General features: G+C 44.8%; 1 long non-coding RNA gene across 2 annotated transcripts; it reads right to left on the reverse strand.

Moving 5' to 3' along the window:
• Window positions 1–14,339: 14,339 nt before the first annotated feature.
• Window positions 14,340–21,239, reverse strand: LOC310681650. 2 transcript variants are annotated; one of them, XR_014513444.1, is made up of 3 exons: window positions 20,864–21,239; window positions 15,863–17,060; window positions 14,340–15,335 (listed from the first exon to the last, which is right to left on the reverse strand). It is a non-coding gene; the product is annotated as an uncharacterized lncRNA (long non-coding RNA). The 2 variants fall into 2 exon arrangements; XR_014513445.1 differs by having other exon boundaries at window positions 14,340–15,338; window positions 20,864–21,192.
• Between the last annotated feature and the right edge of the window lie 24 nt (window positions 21,240–21,263).

The following is a 21,263-nucleotide window of genomic DNA, read 5'->3' on the forward strand; positions in this document are numbered from 1 at the left end:
AACCGAGGAAGAGCTGAGAAGGGGACCAGCGGCACAAAGGCCCAGATCAGCCTAAGAATAACCATAACTTTCTGAAAGTTAAATTAACATAGCTGGAGGAACAAAGATTTTTGCATGGATTTTTCCCTCTCAATTTTTTATTTTTTTTGATAAAAAAATCTAATCTTTATAAGCCACATTGAGCCTCTACACAACCTCAAGTCCATCACCGATAAGGGAATCGTGGGCAAATTCTGCCAACTTTCCACTAAAAGCAGGTGTGTGCACATGTTGGAGGTGATTTGATTAAGATGCTTTTCTTCCTCTGGGGCGTTGGAAATATTTGGACTTGGGACACGTTGCTAAATTCTTAACTTTATTTTCACTTTAAATCTATCTGTCAAGAGATAGATGCTCTTGATCTCAAAGAATCATAGAATTGTAGATTTGCAAAGGATCTCAAGGGTCATCTAGAGTCCAACCCTCTGCAGTGCAGAAATCTCAACACATGGCTACCCATCCAAGTTGAAACCACAATGGACCCTGCTTAGCTTTGCAAATGTGCTAGCAGTTTTATTGCTGCACCATACTGAGTGCTTCATATCAATTTATCAGATGATGTACCGCTGATAACAATAAATTGTTTAATAGAATAGGGACACTCCAGCAATATTCCAAAGGGGTAACTGTGCTAGTCTGTTGCAGCAAAACCAATGCAGACTTGTGGAACATTAAAGACCAACATATTTATTGTGGCACAAAGTTCCTTGGACCATCCTCTGATGATGCATAAAGTGCTGTTTTTTGTTGGTGTGGTAGTTGGTCCAAAAGAAAGCCAGCAAAGGGGTGGGGGACAGAAATATTATTACAAAATGTGGCCAGAAGGTTCAGAAATGCAGGGGTGTTATCACCAATGCAAAGCATGAAAAAAACCCAGATCCAATCAAGAGAATGGCAGATCCAATCAAATGGGGTCTTATCCAGCTTGTGATAAATTAGCAAAGCAAGAGGAACAATGTATACACTAACATCTAAAGGAGGGCAATCACTTTCTATCTTGAACCACCCACTCCCAGTCTTGTCTGAGTCAGATTGCATCAGATCTCCAGATAAATCCCAGCTCAGCAAATTCAGGTTGGAAATAACTTCGTCACAATCCAATGAAGTTAGTCATGACTAACAGCCTCTAGGGTTGCCATATGTCTGGAGTTTTCCAGACATAGCTGGAATACCGCAGTCGGAAGCAGTGTAAGGGCGAAAATCGCTTAAATGTCCAGGAAAATCTGGACGTATGTCAAGCAATGTTGGAATGGGGGGGGGGGGAGCTCAACAACTTTGTCGAAGAAGAAGAAGAAGAAGAAGAAGAAGAAGAAGAAGAAGAAGAAGAAAGGCTCAACAACTTTTGCATCCAGATTTTCACTTTCTGAAATATGGCAACTCTTAGAATAGAATCATAGAATCATAGAGTTGGAAGAGACCACAAGGGCCATCGAGTCCAACCCCCTGCCAAGCAGGAAACACCATCAGAGCACTCCTGACATATGGTTGTCAAGCCTCTGCTTAAAGACCTCTTACCTGTACATGCTCACTCAGAAGAGATCAGTGCAACTTAGGTTGCTTCCAGAACCATTTGATTTGGGTTTACCCTTCTTGGAGAAAATCCAATAAATTAAAAAAAACCCTGCTGCCATTTGCTATATCTGAATGGCCCATTTGCAATATTAAGCCCTCACTTGGGAACAGCCATAAAGCCAAAGGTGTGTGCTAATCATTGCATCTAAAACCTAAGGCTGTAGTCCTGTGTACACATAGGGCCAAACTACATGTGATTTGAGAGAGATGGCTCTCCTGGTGACTTCTGAAGTTTCCTAAAATACATTGCATGGTGACTATTTGGACTGCGGCTGTGGTACTACCACATTTTTTTATCCTTTCTGCTATGCTGATCCCCCAAATATATGGGTACTTACATTGCAGTTGCAGCCCCCCTCTCAATAATGAATTGATAAATCTGATGATTATTTTTTAATCATGCATGTAAGTCACCTACAGATGTTTTGTATTAGGCAACACACAATGATACTTACCCTTCCATAAATCAAGCACGAGCATGTAGTTTGGCCTATATGTGGGGAAATGTTTACATCCTGAGATAACTCAGTAGTCTTCACTATTATTTGTGTCTTAAATCCTACACAATCTTTTAAAAACACTTTATGGCATTGCAAACCCTAACAAAGCTACCGGACCACTTTAAAATATTTAATTTTTACCTGATCAACATCCCATACCCTTTTAAAATGTGGCTCTTTTTTGGAGGGGGGTATTATTGGGTTATTGTTTTTATTTTTTTAGTTTATATACTGTGATCTTTTTATGTGAACCGCCCTGAGACCTTCAGGTATAGGGCGTTATATAAATTCAATTCATCATCATCATCTTATTACCTTATTTGTAACCTATTCTGTTTCAGGAACACATTACACAGATATAAAAGATATAGGGCCAAAACTGGGATGGTAAGATGGGACTTTGTTTTACAGGTCATCCCATTTTATAATGAAAGAGGTCAAAACGTATTTGTCCCATACAGGACATTTAAAATGGTCACACATCTGTGGTTATATCTACATAAAGAGCTACACACACTTTACAATTTCAGTATGATTATGTACATATCTATCTAGTCATCAGTCTTCCCCTTTTCTGTGTGCGTATCTTAGTGAATTTATTGGTATCTACCTGTATGAGCCTGTCTCTGCATCCATTTTGTGTTATTTTAAGGAACCCACAGCTCAAAGAATAGTCTATTAATCATGAGAGGAAACACCTAGATACAGGAAAGAAGACACAGACATCAATAGACCAACAATTAAGGCCTGCAGTGGTGGGGTAACTTCACCTTAATATACATGACTGAAGATTTTTTAATTCTGGGATGCAAATCATACTCCATAAAGAGTGGGTTATATTCTGTTATGGAAGAGCAGAATGTTTTAAATCACCAATACATTTATCTGAATAATTGTAGAGAGCTGGAGTACTGTTTAGGGGTTTTTGTTGTTGGGGTTGCTGCTGCTATTGATACTATTTTTTATTGTCTAGGTCTACTTTTGTTGCTTGTAATTTACGTGATATTTTGATATGTTGTAAGCCACCTCGAGCATGGTTTTAACTTTGGAAAGGAGGCATACAAATAAATTGATTGATAACAGTGGGGGAAATTTGCAAATAGTCCACATCTTTCTGCTGAAGCTATCAAGTTCTTGTTGGAATCGTATTTTTGAATGGGGTTTGATTTACAACACATGAACTGACAGAGAAACCATAGAATGACTCTTAATTGGCACCTTTTTAATATTACAATACTAGTCCTGCTTGCCAGAACCCTAGTAACAAATGGCCATACAGTGGTACCTCGGGTTAAGTACTTAATTCGTTCCGGAGGTCCGTACTTAACCTGAAGCACCACTTTAGCTAATGGGGCCTCCTGCTGCTGCACTATTCTGGGTTAGCGGAGTCTGTAACCTGAAGCGTATGTAACCTGAAGTGTATGTAACCCGAGGTACCACTGTATTTTCAGTGGCCTTTCAGGTCTCATTCCCCCTCCCTCCCTTTTTTAAAAAAGGAATTCAAAGCCTGACTAATAGAATAAAATCTGTGGTCTTTGGGTGATATGAAAGCCAATAAAGCAAGTTAGTTGCTGGGGAAGCTCATTTTTGCGCAAGTGATGGAGCAGGATCCCCAGAAGGGCATGATTCTTCCCAACTCAATGTGCTTTCAACACATTGGGCAACAGCCCATAGGTAACATTACTGGAAAGAGTACAAGAAAAATGTAATTAATAAAATCAGCCAGTCAACCTCCCATGCCAATTTTGCACAGTGTTAGAACAAGCACAGGAATGAGTTGAAGCTGGTATCTAAAAGTCATTAGTGGTATGAATAAAAGTTTCCAGTCTGGCCCACGGCCATCTCGATTTTGCAGTTCCCGCCCCCAACCTCTGGGAACCTCACGCACTGGCAATCCTCAAGATTGCTGCCATTGTTAACAGAAGAACATTCTCTCCCTTCCGAGCAGTTCAGGGAAGTCTTTTTAGGGTTGAGCTCCAGAAGGACATCCAAGTTTGACCCGATTCTTAAATGACAGAAGCACAGTGCCGTCTTCTGCTTCCCTACGGCAGTGGTCCATGTTGCTCCCAGTCGGAGCAAAATGTAAGAAAGCAGGTGGGAAAGTGGGGTAGAAACATTGGGAGATGCCCTATAATGATCAGACCACTGGTCCACCTAGCTCAGCATTGTCTTCATTGATTGGGAGCCAGTGTGGTGTAGTGGTTAAGGGTGGTAGTCTCGTAATCTGGGGAACCGGGTTCGCGTCTCCGCTCCTCCACATGCAGCTGCTGGGTGACCTCGGCTAGTCACACTTCTCTGAAGTCCCTCAGCCCCACACACCTCACAGAGTGTTTGTTGTGGGGGAGGAAGGGAAAGGAGAATGTTAGCCGCTTTGAGACTCCTTCGGGTAGTGATAAAGCGGGATATCAAATCTAAACTCTTCTTCTTCTCTCCAGCGGTTCAGAGGTTCTCTTCCAGCTGTACCTGGAGACACCTGAGACTGAACCCTGAGACTGCTCTACCACCAAACACCTGCCTTGCCAACACAGGAGAGTCACATGAGAACAGTGCTGGCATCACAAGCCTGACTAGGACAGCATCATTACACTTGGGTTCTGACTCTTCTACATTATTTCTTCATATGTACTCTGCCACAGTGTATGGGGTGTTAGGGGAGGGAGTAATACCTTCCGGGGTAGTTTGCCCACCTTTGCACTCACCTGTGGCTTCTAGAAGCTGCCAGCATGTGACAATGCCCACACCTTGGGAAGGGCTTCGACTGGCTGGCTAAACCAGGTGAGGGCAGCCAATGACTTGTCCACCATGGAAGGTAGCCCATCTAGGAGAAGGAAAACTCTGATACTAAGCCTCCACTGTCTTGTGGGGCATCTTCAGAAGAAGAAAAAGCTAAGAAGTAAACCCTACAAAATCCAGAGTGGAGTCCTTAAGACGCTTGGGTGGTGCCATGTACACATCCTTCCGGCAACTCCTGCAGCCAAGCTTGTGTAAAACATATAGTTCTGCTTTCCCTTGGACCACTTCAGCAAGGCTGAGGGGAGGTCTTGTCTCCTGGGCCACCCAGGACCTCCATACACACTGCCTAGGCTTGTGCCCCAGGGAGGTCACTTCAGTGCTGCAAACGCAGTGGTTTGACTTCACCTCCAGAGGTGCCCTCCATTGTGTCTTGAGACAGATGGATGTCAACTACCCCGGCAGAAGCAGCATTGAATCAAGTGCAAGGAGAAGGAAACACTCTGCTCCCATAATATAAGAATTGGGTTACTGCCTGTAAAGGCAAAAACAATGAGGTGTGCCTGCAGTGTGTTGGGTTTTTGTTTTGCTTTTTTATACTCAGGATTAGTTTCCATCAGCACAGGAGATTATTTGAGTCATGCTTTTGTGGAAACATGTTTACAGATTAAGAAGAAATCAAAAGCAGCTGTTCAAGTTGTTATCCCCTGAACATAATCAGTGTGAACCCCAGACCATGACAAGCTGAGTGGTTTTTAGGCTGCTTCTTCCAACAGCTCTATCAGCTAATTCCAAACTATTGGGGGGGGGGGAGGAAAAACTGCAATGATCAGGTTTGATCTCTCAGAAGCCCTCTATGTCCCATGGGACTGGACTGCCAAACAGAGTTGTAGGGGCTGTCATCAGCACAAGAGATTAATAAGAAAGGTGGTGCTTCTAAAATCTTTAAAATGCAACACTAAGCCAAACCATGGCTTTAACTATGAACGAACAAATGTGCACAGGGAGAAAATTGTGGCTGCTTTGCTCCTTCCCTGGTCTTGCCACACTCCTAGGAATCAAGCCATGGTTTGCTTAGCATCACACCCAAATCCTGGTTCATAATTTGTCCCCCACAAGCTATGAGTGGTAAGCCAAGAACAAGCCTTCATGACAACACATGGTTTGTTTAAAATGAGAGAAACCATGAGCTCAGGTTGAGACATAACAGTAATCCAAACCGTGGCAACATGATGGCAGGAATGGTTGCTGTTGCTCTATGAAGCCAAACCAGTTGTCACTGCCATGCTCCTGTTTCCAAATTTAATATGAGGATGCTTGAGCAACTTCTATGAATGCAACCTGGGACACACCAGAGATGGCAAAGCTGTGTCTTGGCTAGTTTACTCTGCTACAGAAGTGGAGTCTCAAATGGTCAAATGCAAAATAAAAAATAATGCCCTTCACACAGAAAACAAGTGTGCCAGTTTGCTAAATGCAGCAATATTTTGTATGAAGAAGCATCCCATCATATGAGCTTCACCCCTTGCAGCGGTCCAGTCCATGAGTGAGAAGTAGGGCTAGCACAAAGCCAACGCAGGGAACGAGGAATACACCCCCTATTTCTTCCAGGTATGACACATCTGCATTGAACCCTGTGCCCAAGGCCAGGTTAGTCCTGCAGTTCCAATTAATTTGTTCTTAAGGCAGCAGAACTGGGCTCAGCTAGACTATGTTGGCCACACACCTGAGCAGAGCACAGCCCCACCTGCTACTGTTTTGTGTGCGAAACCAAGAAAGTGCCTCTTGGCATGAGCTGAAAAAGCCAAGAGCTCCCATTTATTGTACACATCTTCCAGGAAAGAGCATTTCCCTTCTCAGGCCACACCCTGCTTGAAATGCACGGAGGCCATTGACGTCATTGCCGTAGCGGCACTGCCTGGGCAGGTTGGTGCTTGTGACTCACTGGCAAGCCTCGGGCAGAAAGCACCGCAGAGAAGTTGCCCTTTGTCTTGTGATTCCATGGTGTCAGTTATGATAAGCACCTAATTCTCTCTTAATGATCCTGCCCATGGGTACCAGGCAGCAAGTTGTGTCCTCTATCGCTGAACTGCTTGGGAGGGGTACAGGATATAACCCTCAATCCACCTCTGTCACTCAAGGCTCAAGTGTCTTCTTTTTCCAGCTCTGGCTGATACATCAGCGGCAACCATCCCTCAACCGCTTCCGCCTGACCATCATTTGTAACCTCATGGCTTGATTACTGTACTATGCTTTATGTGGGGCTGCCCTTGTTATCTGACCCAGAAGCTTCAACACGCACAAAATGCAGCGGCTAGGCTGCTCATAGGAGCAGATTCCTGGCAATAGGCTACTCCACTGCTCAGAGAGCTACACTGTTTGCCAATTTGCTACCAGACCAGATTCAAAGTACTCGTGTTAATCCACAAAGCCAAAAGTACCTTAAGAATGATCTGATTTCTTACATCCCACCTCAATGACTGAGATTCCCTGCTAGAGCACTTCTGGTTCCCCATATCACTGGGGTTCAGATGTGGAACTCCCTGCCTGTGGAGTTTTGGGAGAAATCACCTCTCCCTTCTTTCAGACACCTTTTGAAAACTATACAGTGGTACCTTGGTTTGCAACAATTTTGGATTACAACCGTTTTGGATTACAGCCACATCAGACCCAGAAGTTTGTGTCCCTTTTTTGGGATTACAACCAATTTTGGGGGAGAGGCCCCATTGGCGAAAGCGCACCTTGGGTTACACCCTGTTTTGGTTTACAACCGGACCTCCGGAACGGATTATGGTTGTAAACCAAGGTACCACTGTATTGTTTTGATAGTCCTTTGCAACATGGATTTTTCCATTTTAACCAACCACTGTTTATTGATGTTTTGTTGATGTTCTTAAGCAGGCATAGGCAAACTCGGCCCTCCAGATGTTTTGAGACTACAATTCCCACCATCCCTGCCCACTGGCCCTGTTAGCTAGGGATGATGGGAGTTGTAGTCCCAAAACATCTGGAGGGCCGAGTTTGCCTATGCCTGTTCTTAAGGTTGCTTTTTGCTGATTTTATTCTGGTAGGTTGTATACCACCTTGAGGTGTGTGTGTGTGTATACCATATATATGCAAGTAATTTAACAAATAAATACTTGGAGGAAGAATTTCAAGGAGGTAACAGAGCATCAATTTTAGTCTTCAAAGCCATGCCACAGATCTTCCTGGTTCTTGACCTGACCAGAGACCACTGACCCCAATCACTGAGAAGGCATGAACTGAATGATGGGGAGATGATGGCAAGATGCTGCGGTAATAGTATGGACTTCAGATTGCAGTGAGGTTTCACGTTTTCCCTTAATGCTCCCCACAAACTCTCTCTACTAATGCATGTCCTGTTGCAATTTTCTCAGACAGCCTAATATGAACGAGTTCTTCCCACCCCCCTTATAACAACCAAATACAAAAGAGGCATTTAATTGGATTATGTCAAGCAAGATGAAAAGCCAAGGAAAATAAGGAAATTGAAACATGTGGCAGATAAAAACCCTGCGCGTTAAAGAATCGTGGCGCTTAAAGACACCACCCCCTTCCACCTCATTTTAAAATGTTGCTGACATTTGCTTGACTTTGATTTTTGTTTTATCTTTATTCTAATGCGTTTCGGGGGGGGGGGGACCTGTGCAGGAGCAGGTCAGAAGGTGCTAGCGACAGCATTCAACTAACCGTGTTCTAAAAAGGACGCTTTCCTGACTGGAATAAGTGTTTTAGGAGTGGCTTAGTTTTTGTTCAGGTTATGAGAGATTTATGGCAACTTTGTTGTAAGTATAGGGGAAGAACACGTTGGAAGCAAACAGGCACCTAAAGAAGGCAGCACAACTAGTAACCTTTCAACAGATTCCCACAAAACAATTATTGCAATTTATCCACCATCCCCTACTTGCATCCCAGTTTGGGCTGCCTCCAGCTCAGAACTCCCATCGCTTGGTCGGTAACCTAAATTCAAACTCTTGTTTCTCTGCCTCTCCCAGCAGCAGGAGGCTGTAACATGAGGCTAGAGAGAATATTCCAGCTATTAAAGAACATTAAACCTCTTTGCTTAACCTGTGATCTCTACTTAGGTAGTATGCTAAGCAAATCCATTCACAAGAATCCAACAGCGGAGTCTTATACATGTCTATTCAAAAGTAAGCCCAAACGATTTCAGTGGGACTTATTCCTAGGTGATGCGTACATAGGACTTCAGCCTAAACAGCCAAATTTGTAACAAGATGATCAATCCCGTGTCACAATTTGGCTTATATTTATTTGTTTGCTTATAGGGGACTAAATACTTCTGTTGGCAGTGCTCATCTTGGCATCAAGCTGTACCCAACAAACTAGCACAAGGGACTTGAAAGATGGTTGACTTCTGTAAGGATAGTAAAGGTAAAGGGACCCCTGACCAGTCGGTCCAGTCATGACCGACTCGGAGGTTGCGCGCTCATCTCGCTCTATAGGCCGAGGGAGCCGGCGTTTGTCCGCAGACAGCTTCCAGGTCATGTGGCCAGCATGACTAAGTCGCTTCTGGCGAACCAGAGCAGCACAATGAAATGCCGTTTACCTTCCCACCGGAGTGGTACCTATTTATGTACTTGCACTTTGACGTGCTTTCGAACTGCTAGGTTGGCAGGAGCAGGGACCGAGCCACGGGAGCTCACCCCGTTGCGGGGAGTCGAACCGCCGACCTTCTGATCGGCAAGTCCTAGGCTCTGTGGTTTAACCCACAGCGCCACCCATGTCCCTTTCTGTAAGGCTAGTTCCCCCTTAAAAGGATATCTGTAAATTGGACTGGCTCATTAGGTACTATGTTTTGTTTATTCCCCCTCCTTGTAAGTCATACTAACCACAAAGAGCCTCTCCTTGGATAGCTGAATTTTGTCAAACAGTAATAACTACCTTGCAAACCAGAGGAAATCAAGCAGACAAACGAACTCACTGTGCCCAGACTTTGCCCTTCTTTCATACTGTGCAGAGCAGCTTATTCCGCTGTTGTGCTTAATGTTTACCATCCTTGAGTTTACATCCGGCTCCAGTGACAGACAGGGAGTAGGCTGTGGTTAGCTTGTTGTGAGGAAAATGCACTCTGCATGTCCTCAAATGCACTCTTCGCCGCTACTTCCAATCTCACAGGACTTCCAAGACTGAGGACAGGTTTTTAGGCAGGGGTGGACAGACTTTGGGCTTCAATGATCAATTTTGCTGGTGCGTTTTCACTAGAGATTCTAGGTCCACCAACCAGAGCTTGGTGGCAGAATAACAGCCAAGGCAGACACACAGTTGGACTGAAGGAACTTGAGTGGCTGTGTGAGAAGAGCACATGCTCAGCTGAGGAATTTGTTTCTGGCACCAGAAATGAGCTCCTAGTCTTTCCAACCCCAAACTCCACTCCTGGTTCCCTAAGAACCAAGTTATCTTTGTTTTAGCAGCCTAATTTACACACCTTGTTATGGCCAAGCTATCAGTTTGACCCAGTTCTCTCAGGTTGTGATCTACTGGTAGACCTCTATCTTCCAGGCTAAAGGGTAGAGCCCAAGGACAGTACGGGGATGGGTAGAGATTTCTGTTAAAAGCACCTATGATTTCCCCTGAACTACATATTCTTGTGTGCAGCTGTGGAGCGTCTGGAGCAGCATTTCAAGATCTTTGCATACTTAGCTTTCAGAGATGGTTAATGCTGGGGTGGGAGGGGGCAGCAGCAAGGTGAGATACGCTGCCTTAATCACATATTTGAGACCTACCCCATAGACTACTTTGGCTGCAGCATTGAAGCCTGCCAAGAAACTGGACTCAAGTGCTACACAGAGTTTTGCTGCCTTTGAAAAGACATATCTCATTGCTTAAAGGTAACCATTAGGTCCAGTCGTGGCCGACTCTGGGGTTGCGGCGCTCATCTCGCTTTATTGGCCGAGGGAGCCGGCGTATAGCTTCCAGGTCATGTGGCCAGCGTGACTAAGCCGCTTCTGGCGAACCAGAGCAGCGCACGGAAACACCGTTTACCTTCCCGCCGGTGCGGTACCTATTTATCTACTTGCACTTTGACGTGCTTTCGAACTGCTAGATTGGCAGGAGCAGGGACTGAGCAACGGGAACTCACCCAGTCGTGGGGATTTGAACCACCGACCTTCTGATCGGCAAGTCCTAGGCTCTGTGGTTTAACCTACAGCGCCACCCGCGTCCCCATCTCATTGCTTAGCTCAAGAGCAAATCAGTAATTTAGATTTACTGATTAGCACTCGGCAGCCCCACTGGTGTTTCTGCCTTAAGCTGCAACAGGCTGCATCCATGGACTACACTTCCTTTTGGGGGGCAGGTGGGAATTGCTTGATACTTTCCAGATGCAGATGTTCACCTCCTGTGCCTTTCCAGGCGAAGGAATTATTTAAACATTCCAATAAGTGCGGAGCACATGCAATTTTAAATGCATCAATATACAACAGATTAGACTTTATGCATCCCCAGGATTTAAAAAACAAAAACAACCAACACGTTCCTCCACCACCTTCATTTTTCCCAGCCACAAGGGATAGCAGACAACCTATCATCTCGAAGTTCCTATGAGCAGACTGGGCTTCTTCTTGGTACCTTGATGGCAGAGCGTGAATACAAGACTTTGCAAAAGCTCCTGCAGAAGCAGGATCCTTATCCCTGACCTGTAGAGCAATTCTCACTGATTGCTTCAGGCTTTGTGGAAGAATTCCCTCCTCTTGTCAGGTTGGGGTGGAACATGCTGGGGGAACATTAATGTTCATGCCAAGGAACATTAATTACATTAACTGTGGGGGAGTAAGAGGCGTGTGTGAAATTTCAGCTGGAGAGGGAGACGCTAAGAGCTTTTGCCCAGAAGCAAAGAGAAAAAGCTTTCTTTGGATTTTGTACCTTCCCTGATAATTTGCCGTTCTGGTTGGGGTTGGTGGGAGCTGAGAGTCCAACATCAACTGGAAGCCACCAGGTAGGGGAAGGTGAATCTGTATAGCCACGGCGCTAACCTAGTGCTATCAAACTCAACATTTCCAATTCCACAAGGGGCGGAAAGGTATTCAAAGTTAGCAATTGTGCACAAATTAGCAGGCAATTCCCTTTTTGTACAAAGGTACATTCTCCAGTGAGGCAGCCGTATTGTTAAAGGTAAAGGTAAAGGTACCCCTGCCCGTACGGGCCAGTCTTGACTGACTCTAGGGTTGTGCGCCCATCTCACTTAAGAGGCCGGGGGCCAGTGCTGTCCGGAGACACTTCCGGGTCACGTGGCCAGCGTGACAAAGCCGCATCTGGCGAGCCAGCGCAGCACACGGAAACGCCGCTTACCTTCCTACCAGTAAGCGGTCCCTATTTATCTACTTGCACCCGGAGGTGCTTTCGAACTGCTAGGTTGGCAGGCGCTGGGACCGAGCAACGGGAGCGCACCCCGCCGCGGGGATTCAAACCGCCAACCTTTCGATCGGCAAGCCCTAGGCGCTGAGGCTTTTACCCACAGCGCCACCTGCGCACCCAGCCGTATTGTTAAGTTGCAGCAAAACAATGAAGTCCCATAGCACTTTATAAGGAGTAACAAACAGACTGAAATAGGCTTTTGTGGGCCAAATACCATTTTGGCACTTAAGTAATGTAAAGTGTACACACACACACACACACACACACAGAGAGAGAGAGAGAGAGAGAGACAGACAGACAGACAGACAGACAGACAGAGACACCGCTAGAAGGTACCTTATTAAGGTCAGAAGATACCAGGCAGAAAGTGTGACACATTATTATACCGAGATCAATACACAGAAGCCAACCAATTCTTATAATTAAACAAACTAACTAATCCTAATATTAAGTCAGCACGCATCAGCTGATGTACAATATAACCCTTCTTATCCTTAGCAGGGTGATGCAAACTGCAAACAGCAAATTCTAACATGCACCGGTTGCCATTTACTCAATGACAGTCTGTTCCCACTCGTTTACTTTAAAGCCTATTCCTGGTTCTCTGCTCAGAGCCCAGTGTTAAGAAGTTTCCCACTTCCTTCTGCTGTAAAGAACACCATGCTCCAAGCAGCTTCTTTGCAACTTGATGGGGTAAGGAAGACAAGATGCTGCTGGGCTTTCTGCTGATCAACCAGCAACAGCAGAATCAGCAGAGCGCATTCTGTTTGTTGGAGATACCTTGACTTCCAAGTGTGGTAGAACTTCGTTGTTTTCCTCCACTCTTTTTTTTCTGCATCTGAGTTTATGATTAATGTGTAGTACTTTCCCCTCCAATGACTGGCAGCTGTGCTCCTGAGACTAATTCAGAAGTGGACAGAAGAGGATGAGGAGAAACAGCAAAGCCCACTCCACCAACTGGAACAACTTCATTTCCCAGATATTTCCCCTTTACCAGCCTTCCCAATTGGTCATGAATCATTTACTTGTTCCTGCATATGCTTATTCCCCCCCCCCCCAAACACGTTTTTCCTTTTGTATTGTGTCTGTTAGGCCTCATCTGCACTAACTATACATTTAAAGCAGTATCATGTTTTAACCAGCAATGGCTTCCCCCCAAAAGAATCCTGGGAGCTACGATTCATTTAGGATACTGAAAACTGCTAGGAGATCCCTATTCCCCTTCACTACAGTTCCCAGACTGATTTAACAGCCAATCCTTCTTCCCAGGGAACTCTGGGAATTGTAGTTCAGAGCGGAATAGGGGTCTCCTAACAACTCTCAGCGCCCTTAAACTATAGCTCCCAGGAATCTTTGGAGGAAAGCCATCCCTGGTCAAAATATTAAGATACTGTTTTAAATGTTTAATGCAGATGGGGGGCTTAGATTGTGGCCTGTGAGAAGGGATTGTGTTACTTTCTTAATAGTGTCTAGAAAACTTCAGGCCGTTTATAAATATCATCTTTTATTGATACAACTTAAAGCCTTTCACAAAATAAAACCTGTAGAGTTTTCTGTTTCTACTCCCGAATGCAGCAAACCCGGATGTGACTGTTCTGGTTTGCTATTTTTGGAAGCTGAATGTCCGACAGGGCTTCCGTGGCTTCCGATTGGCTGCAGGAGCTTCCTGCAGCCAATCAGAAGCAGCGCTTTGGTTTCCAAACGCTTTTGATAGTTGAACAGACTTCCAGAACGGATTCCGTTTGACTTCCAAGGTACGACTGTATATGGTTACTAGACCATCAACTGGCTATTAAGGTCGGGTCACAGAATCATTCCGTATTCTCCTTCCTCACTCTGGGGTATCATAGAGTGTGTTGTAGGAGAGGCATTCACAAAACTCTTAGGAGGATTTTACTAGCTCTTAACTAGTACACATACTCCATTTCTTTGGTGATGCAATTCTTTCAGTTACTACCCTAAGATATAGGAGTGTGACCGCAGGGTTGGACATGCATTTGACAACAACACCCATAGCACGTATGTTTCATCAAAATAAATCCCACCCATTTCAACAAATAACACTTTTAAGCAAGGGAGTATAGGAATGCAGCCTTAAATCTCTTACAGTTCAAAAACAAAAATAACATGTCATTTATTTCAGAGAAGTTCATATCCCACTCAATTGTTTTTAAAAAACCTCAAAGTAGCTCAAGTATAAAAATAAATAATTTATCAGTAACAGTTAAAAACATAAAAAATCAACAATAAGCTAACAGCCTGATCAAAACACAGGCCAACTTTCTACATATCTGAGTAGGCATTGTAACATACAATTTATGTTTTACAACCGCAGCTTCCACACATTTATAGTAGTTCAATAATTTGTTTGGGCTGCATATTCTGAAGTGTTTTTTGTTTATTGCAAAATTAGTGGCAAGCAAAGACCCAGCAATCAGATTCTAAAATTTCTGGATAAAAGCTGCCATGAAAACGATATCCCATTAGTTAAAAGTTTCTGTTACCTGCTAACAGATTTTTTGTTCCCTAAGTATATGGAGCCCTTTTCTAATCTATATAAATCTACAAGAGAGACAGATGGCCAAGCCTCTGAAATACAGAATATGTATCTTCAATCTGCCAGATATCACTGATGACTGGGGATGCCCATCATCTCAAGGCAAGCATTGCTGGTGGCCCACTGACTACCCAGTCCCTGGCTGATGAACCACCTCGGGGTGGGATTGCAATTTTATTTTACGTCCTGATAGTTGGTAGTGTGTTGCTTGGGGTGCCTTCTGCTATAAGAGTCGGAGATGTAGGAAGACTCAAAACTGGAGAACTTCCTGGTATGTAAACATGAATACCTTGAGATCTTCACCATCAAGGCCAGCCCAACAAGATATTTTGGTACCCGAGGCGAGCCACAAAACGGTTCCTCCCACAATTGGGGAAGAATGGGTGAGTGAAGATCTACATCAGGAACAAGGCCGCTGTAGAGGCAGATCAGGACTTCAAGCAGCGCGCCACAGCCACTGTTGTCACCATGGCTGCGGATGGACCGGATCCATTGCCCACACTGCCTCGTAGGTGGGCCGGCCCTGTTTACTATCCAGTATTCTGCTCTGGTCAGACCTCACCTGGAGTACTGTGTCCAGTTCTGGGCACCACAGTTCAAGAAGGACACTGACAAACTGGAACGTGTCCAAAGGAGGGCAACCAAAATGGTCAAAGGCCTGGAAACGATGCCTTATGAGGAACGGCTAAGGGAGCTGGGCATGTTTAGCCTGGAGAAGAGGAGGTTAAGGGATGATATGATAGCCATGTTCAAATATATAAAAGGATGTCACATAGAGGAGGGAGAAAGGTTGTTTTCTGCTGCTCCAGAGAAGCGGACACGGAGCAATGGATCCAAACTACAAGAAAGAAGATTCCACCTAAACATTAGGAAGAACTTCCTGACAGTAAGAGCTGTTCGACAGTGGAATTTGCTGCCAAGGAGTGTGGTGGAGTCTCCTTCTTTGGAGGTCTTTAAGCAGAGGCTTGACAACCATATGTCAGGAGTGCTCTGATGGTGTTTCCTGCTTGGCAGGGGGTTGGACTCGATGGCCCTTGTGGTCTCTTCCAACTCTATGATTCTATGATACTTAACAGCTCTTTCCCTTATCCTGCAGATTCACCACATTATGAACTTCCACAATATAGCTATGCGTTCCTTGAACACAGCAGGTGACTATTATTTAATATATCTATAGCCCATCTCAACTTGTAAAACACAAGTAGTTAAAAAGAAGATAGTTAAAATACATCACAACACATTTAAAGTCAGCAGTTAAAATGCAATTTGCATGAATAACCTATTTTCATTCTGAAAACGAGGCTGTGATGGTTCAGAGCTTATACTGAAACTCTAACCATTGCTAGGTGAATGATGTACGGAGAGTGAAATGGACTGCTATTAGGATCCAGGAACCCAAATCCTGGGTGAACGTACTCTGGGCCTGCTCAGCTCTGAAGAATAATCATTCTTCTAAGAATAATAAAATACAGATCTGGCTAAAAACACATTGCAGACTATTCCTTGGTCCACAATTTGTTATTCTTTTGTTTAGTTTGCTATTAAAATCCATTCAATTATTATTATTTAGTGCAATAACCCTACAAAAATAGTTTTAAAAAATAGTATTGTCATTAAAAACAATTATTTTAAAACAATAATTAAAACCAACAATAGCCTAAATATCAGACTGAAACACGTATCAACATTTTACATAGGCCGCATAGGCTTGCCGAAACAAACATGCCTAAAACTGTATTTGTCCGTTCGTATTTGCAATGCGTGTTCAGAATCACGGAAGATCTCTTTCCACATGGTGGTGCTCCACTCACCAGCTCTAATTTTTGAGAAGTGCTTTATACGTGGTCCAACCTCAGGCAAGTCTCCCAAGGTAGGGAGTTCGATAAGTGTCGGAGCAGGCACCGAAAACGCCTCTCTAGATGCCCTGCGACTTGGGACTGCAGATTACAGTACGGTCAAGAGGGTATTATTATTGGTTATCATGAAGCTCCAACTTATGCAAGTTTACCCCCAAAATACGTGCCACTGTGTCCAACGGAACTTACTCCCAAGTAAGCGTGCATAAAACTGAAACCATAACAGCAGCAATGAAACACGAGGAGAAGGTGATAGCTTAGGAAGGCACAGAAGTTTACACAGTCCTAGCAGAGAAGTGAAGCTGTGCCACTTTTGCTTGGTATCTCTCCAGAGGCTGGTAGAACATGAAGATGGAAGACTCCTCCATTTTCCAGTTTCTCAGAAGATCTCCATCCATGGCTTGGCACCTTCTGGTGACAGATCAAAATAATCAACAATAAATAGCAGATCAGGCCATCTACGCTTAAGGCAATCAAGGCACAAATATCTGTAACAGTTGCACTCCTATCCTACTCAGAAGCAAGTCCCAATGAGTTCAGTGAGGCTTACTCCAAGGTAGGTGGGAGACAGAATATGCGGTCTACGTTTCTTCCACACTAATCACGCCATATGTGAAATGCTATTCATTCAGGATTAAATGTGGAACAGAATTCAATTGTATACTGTAGTCAAAGCAGGCTTACACATTCTCACTGTAGAGTGGTTTAAAATAAAGCTGATTTTAAGTTTCACATGAGAGACTCTGTCCACACAGCCTGATCCTTAATTCTCTGCAAATATGCTCAGAATTGTGCTTCCTTTCCTCCCTTTAAATTCCAGCTGCAGTTTCTCTATCGAAGAAATTCCTTCTTATCAGCGGAGGCTGACAGGAGCCTGGTAGATCTGTGTAACCTGATGTCACAAGTCATGAGATCAGCTTAAAAATAACGTTCTTTGCTGACATGCGTTTGCGTTTGGGTTTTGCTTTTTGCTTGCCCAAATATTTGAAAACTACAGTTATCAAGTTTTTCTTTGCAACCACCGTGGGGGGAAGCCAGGGAGCTTTTAGCTGATATTTAGTTTAAGACAACAGTTTGGATTTTAAAGACATAACGGCAATATTTCTATATTTCACTTGTATCCCATCATCCATCCAAGGAAATCTGGGCAGCATACATTAGTTTACAAATATATTATCCTTATAATAACTCTGTTTGCCTGAGAAATAGTGACCGGTCCAAAGTCACCCAGTGAGCTTTGTGTTTGAGCAGAGAATTGGGCCTGTCAATGTCCAACCCAGGGGTCAGCAAACTTTTTCAGCAGGGGGCCAGTCCACTGTCCCTCAGACCTTGTGGGGGGGCCGGACTATATTTTGAAAAAAACATATGAATGAATTCCTATGCCCCACAAATAACCCAGAGATGCATTTTAAATAAAAGGACACATTCTACTCATGTAAAAACATGCTGATTCCTGGACCGTCCACGGGCCGGATTTAGAAGGCGACTAGGCCGGATCCGGCCCCTGGGCCTTAGTTTGCCTACCCATACACTAGCTGATGCACTGTTTATACACTTCTAAGCACACGTAAGTCTTGTCCTTGCTGCTATTTGAATCAAAACCATTTTGAAAAATGGGTTTGGCATTTTGATGGTCCTGCTTCTGGGAATCTCTCACTACCAGAAAGAAAAATTCAGCACCACTCCCTGGAAACAAAGCTTCCCAGAAACAAGCACAGACACACAATCTACCGAGTCAAGGACTCTTGCTATGCCCTATGCCCTCTGCATCAGGAGTGGGCCATTTCTCTCTCTCTCAAAGGCCATATTTCCTATGGGCAGTGTTAGAAACTCAGATATACACTGGTACCTCACGTTACAGATGCTTCAGGTTACAGACTCCGCTAACCCAGAAACAGTACCTCAGGTTAAGAACTTTACTTCAGGATGAGAACAGAAATTGTGCTCTGGCGGTGCGGCAGCAGCAGGAGGCCCCATTAACTAAAGTGGTGCTTCAGGTTAAGAACAGTTTCATATTAAGAACAGACCTCCAGAACGAATTAAGTTCTTAACCCGAAGTACCACTGTATAAGCTAGGTGCCAAATGGCTCCTTCAAACAGGGACACAGTTGCCAAAAATTGAATGCTGCCTAGTTGCCATTTCGGGGGGGGGGGGGAGTGGGCAGACAGCTTGAAAGTCATGTTTTTCAATACAGTACGACTTTTTTGTTTCCTGAAATTCATTCTTGATTGTGCAGGTAAAATATAACAGATAGAATTCTACAGGATGTAGTATTAGTGTGTGAAAACAGTTGAGATCTGAGGATCCCCAGGAATGCACCTCCAGATGATGGAGATGTCAGGAATCATCCTGGCCACCTGGGCATCTTCACTTGGTCACAAGTGGCCAACAGCCACGTGCAAAATGTGCCTGGCGAATTTCGAACGCAGCCTAAGGGTTAATCCATTTGTCAGGGGCTGCATGATGGTAGAGGCCAATGCAGTGGTACCTCAGGTTAAGAACTTAATTTGTTCTGGAGGTCCGCTCTTAACCTGAAACTGATCTTAACCTGAGGTACCACTTTAGCTAACGGGGCCTCCAGCTGCCGCTGCGCCACTGTAGTGCGATTTCTGTTCTCATCCTGAAGCAAAGTTCTTAACCCGAGGTACTATTTCTGGGTTAGCGGAGTCTGTAACCTGAAGCGTCTGCAACCTGAGGTACCACTGTACCAATTTCTCATACTAGATATAAGTATAGACCTGACACTCTTTCAGTGAGGATACAAGAACGAGGATGGAGAGACACTTGAGGGTCAAATTCCAAGGGTCACCATGTAAGAGCAGACTGGGGGGGGGGTATATGTCCCCCTGCCCCCCAAGCCAGAGGTTGCCCACCAAGGTAGCAGCTAAATGTGAAAGAACAATAGTCTGGAAAAATACTGAACGACTTGGCTAAGGCCACAAATCCCTTACGTGGCAGAGTGTGGAAATTGTCACCTGGGCTCAAGTGATCAGCTTTTATACTAAGACCTGGGCTCCTTCGGGAGGAAGGGCAAGATAGAAATTTAATAATATAATAAAATAAATATTCTCAGCATCAGTTCCCTCCACTTTTGTGGCACCTTGTGAAATTTCCCTCTGGGGATGAACAAGGCCCATCCTAGCCCACGTTAAGAGTTAGTACACGAAAACCTCCACCAAGTTCCTGTCTTCATTGCTGTAAATACACCATACTTTTATGTGGCAACATGACAGGCCACAGTTAAAGCAACACCATTCCTTCTAATAGCACACTCAGGTGGTTGAGTGCCAATCAATTTGGAAGAAGCATAGGACCACCTAAAAGAAAACTAGCTGCTTCTAACACACCCATGGGGAAACCCCTAGGGCTGTGAATTAATTTAAATTATTTCTTATTTTTTTAAAAACCACAACCCAGAAAGCACTTAACAGGAACTTGTGAGCTGACAGAAAGTTGATGACAGTTGAGCCTACAAGAGAAAGAAAGCGAGGGTCTAAAGAAACCAGTAGCTACGCAAACTATGGAAGTCAGTATGGCTCAGTTTGTAGAGCATTAGACTCCTAATCTCAGGGTTGTAGGTTTGAGCCCCACGTTGGGCAAAAGATTTCTGCATTGCAAGGGGTTGGACTAGATGCCCCTCGTTGTCCTTTCCAACTCTGCAATTGAGAACAGTTTGATATATGAAATGTTTGTAGGTCTTATTGTGGGGCTGAAGAGAGAAAAAACAGAGAAAATCTACACTCTCAAGCCCTTGAAGTGTTATAGTGCGTAGTGGAGACTTACCACAAAATTAAAACATTCTAGAACCGGATGCCCGGCTTTCCAGGCATGGCAGCTGGAACAGGTAATCTCACGGGCAGTTTATAAAAGAAGTATCTGTTACTAATTGAAAAAACTGCAGCTCGGACCTCTCCGGCAGAGATGATAACGGGCTTCAAAGACTGAAGGGCGGGCGCCACAGAAATAGAATTAAACCTCAGCGCACACCTTGCCGCCTCTGCGTTACAACACGAACCGCCCCCCGCCCCCAATCTTTAGCAGGAAAAAAAGTTCAACAGGGGAAGCCTTATCCAATGGGCGCATTGCAAAACCGCACCTGTTGACTTACTGCGTTTGGGGGAAGAGGTTGGAAGCTTTGCATTAGGCTGCCATCGCATCGCCCTTCCCTCGAGACGTGAGAAACGCGGAAAAATGCGCACGCGATGCTCCTTACCCCGGGCTGGGCAGTGTTGCTGCTGCTCCTCCTCCGGTGGCGGGGCGGAAACCGGATTCCCTGCAGCAGCTCCTGCCTGCGCCTCCGCAGCAGACTTAGCCGGGTGCCTTGCAGCAGCAGCAGCAGCCCGGCTTGAAGCGCCGCTGCCACCCAACCTGTCCCCCGGTCGACCAAGAAGCGGGTCCCGTGGGGCGCTGCTGAGCATCAGATCAGCAGCCTTAATCCGGCTTGCAGGAGGAACCACAAGCGGCGGTGCCTTTGCTCGGTTGTCTCCTCGTGCACGCGTGCGTGTGTGTGTCTGCAAAGCTGGAGCGCTGGGCGCGCTTCATGGAGCGAGGAGGCGGGCGAGGAGCCCGAGCACAATAAAGACCAGGCAGGGACACGTGGCTCTCCAAGGGGG

The sequence above is a fragment of the Podarcis tiliguerta genome (assembly GCF_965153285.1).
Source record: "Podarcis tiliguerta genome assembly, chromosome: 7".
NCBI lineage: Eukaryota > Metazoa > Chordata > Lepidosauria > Squamata > Lacertidae > Podarcis > Podarcis tiliguerta.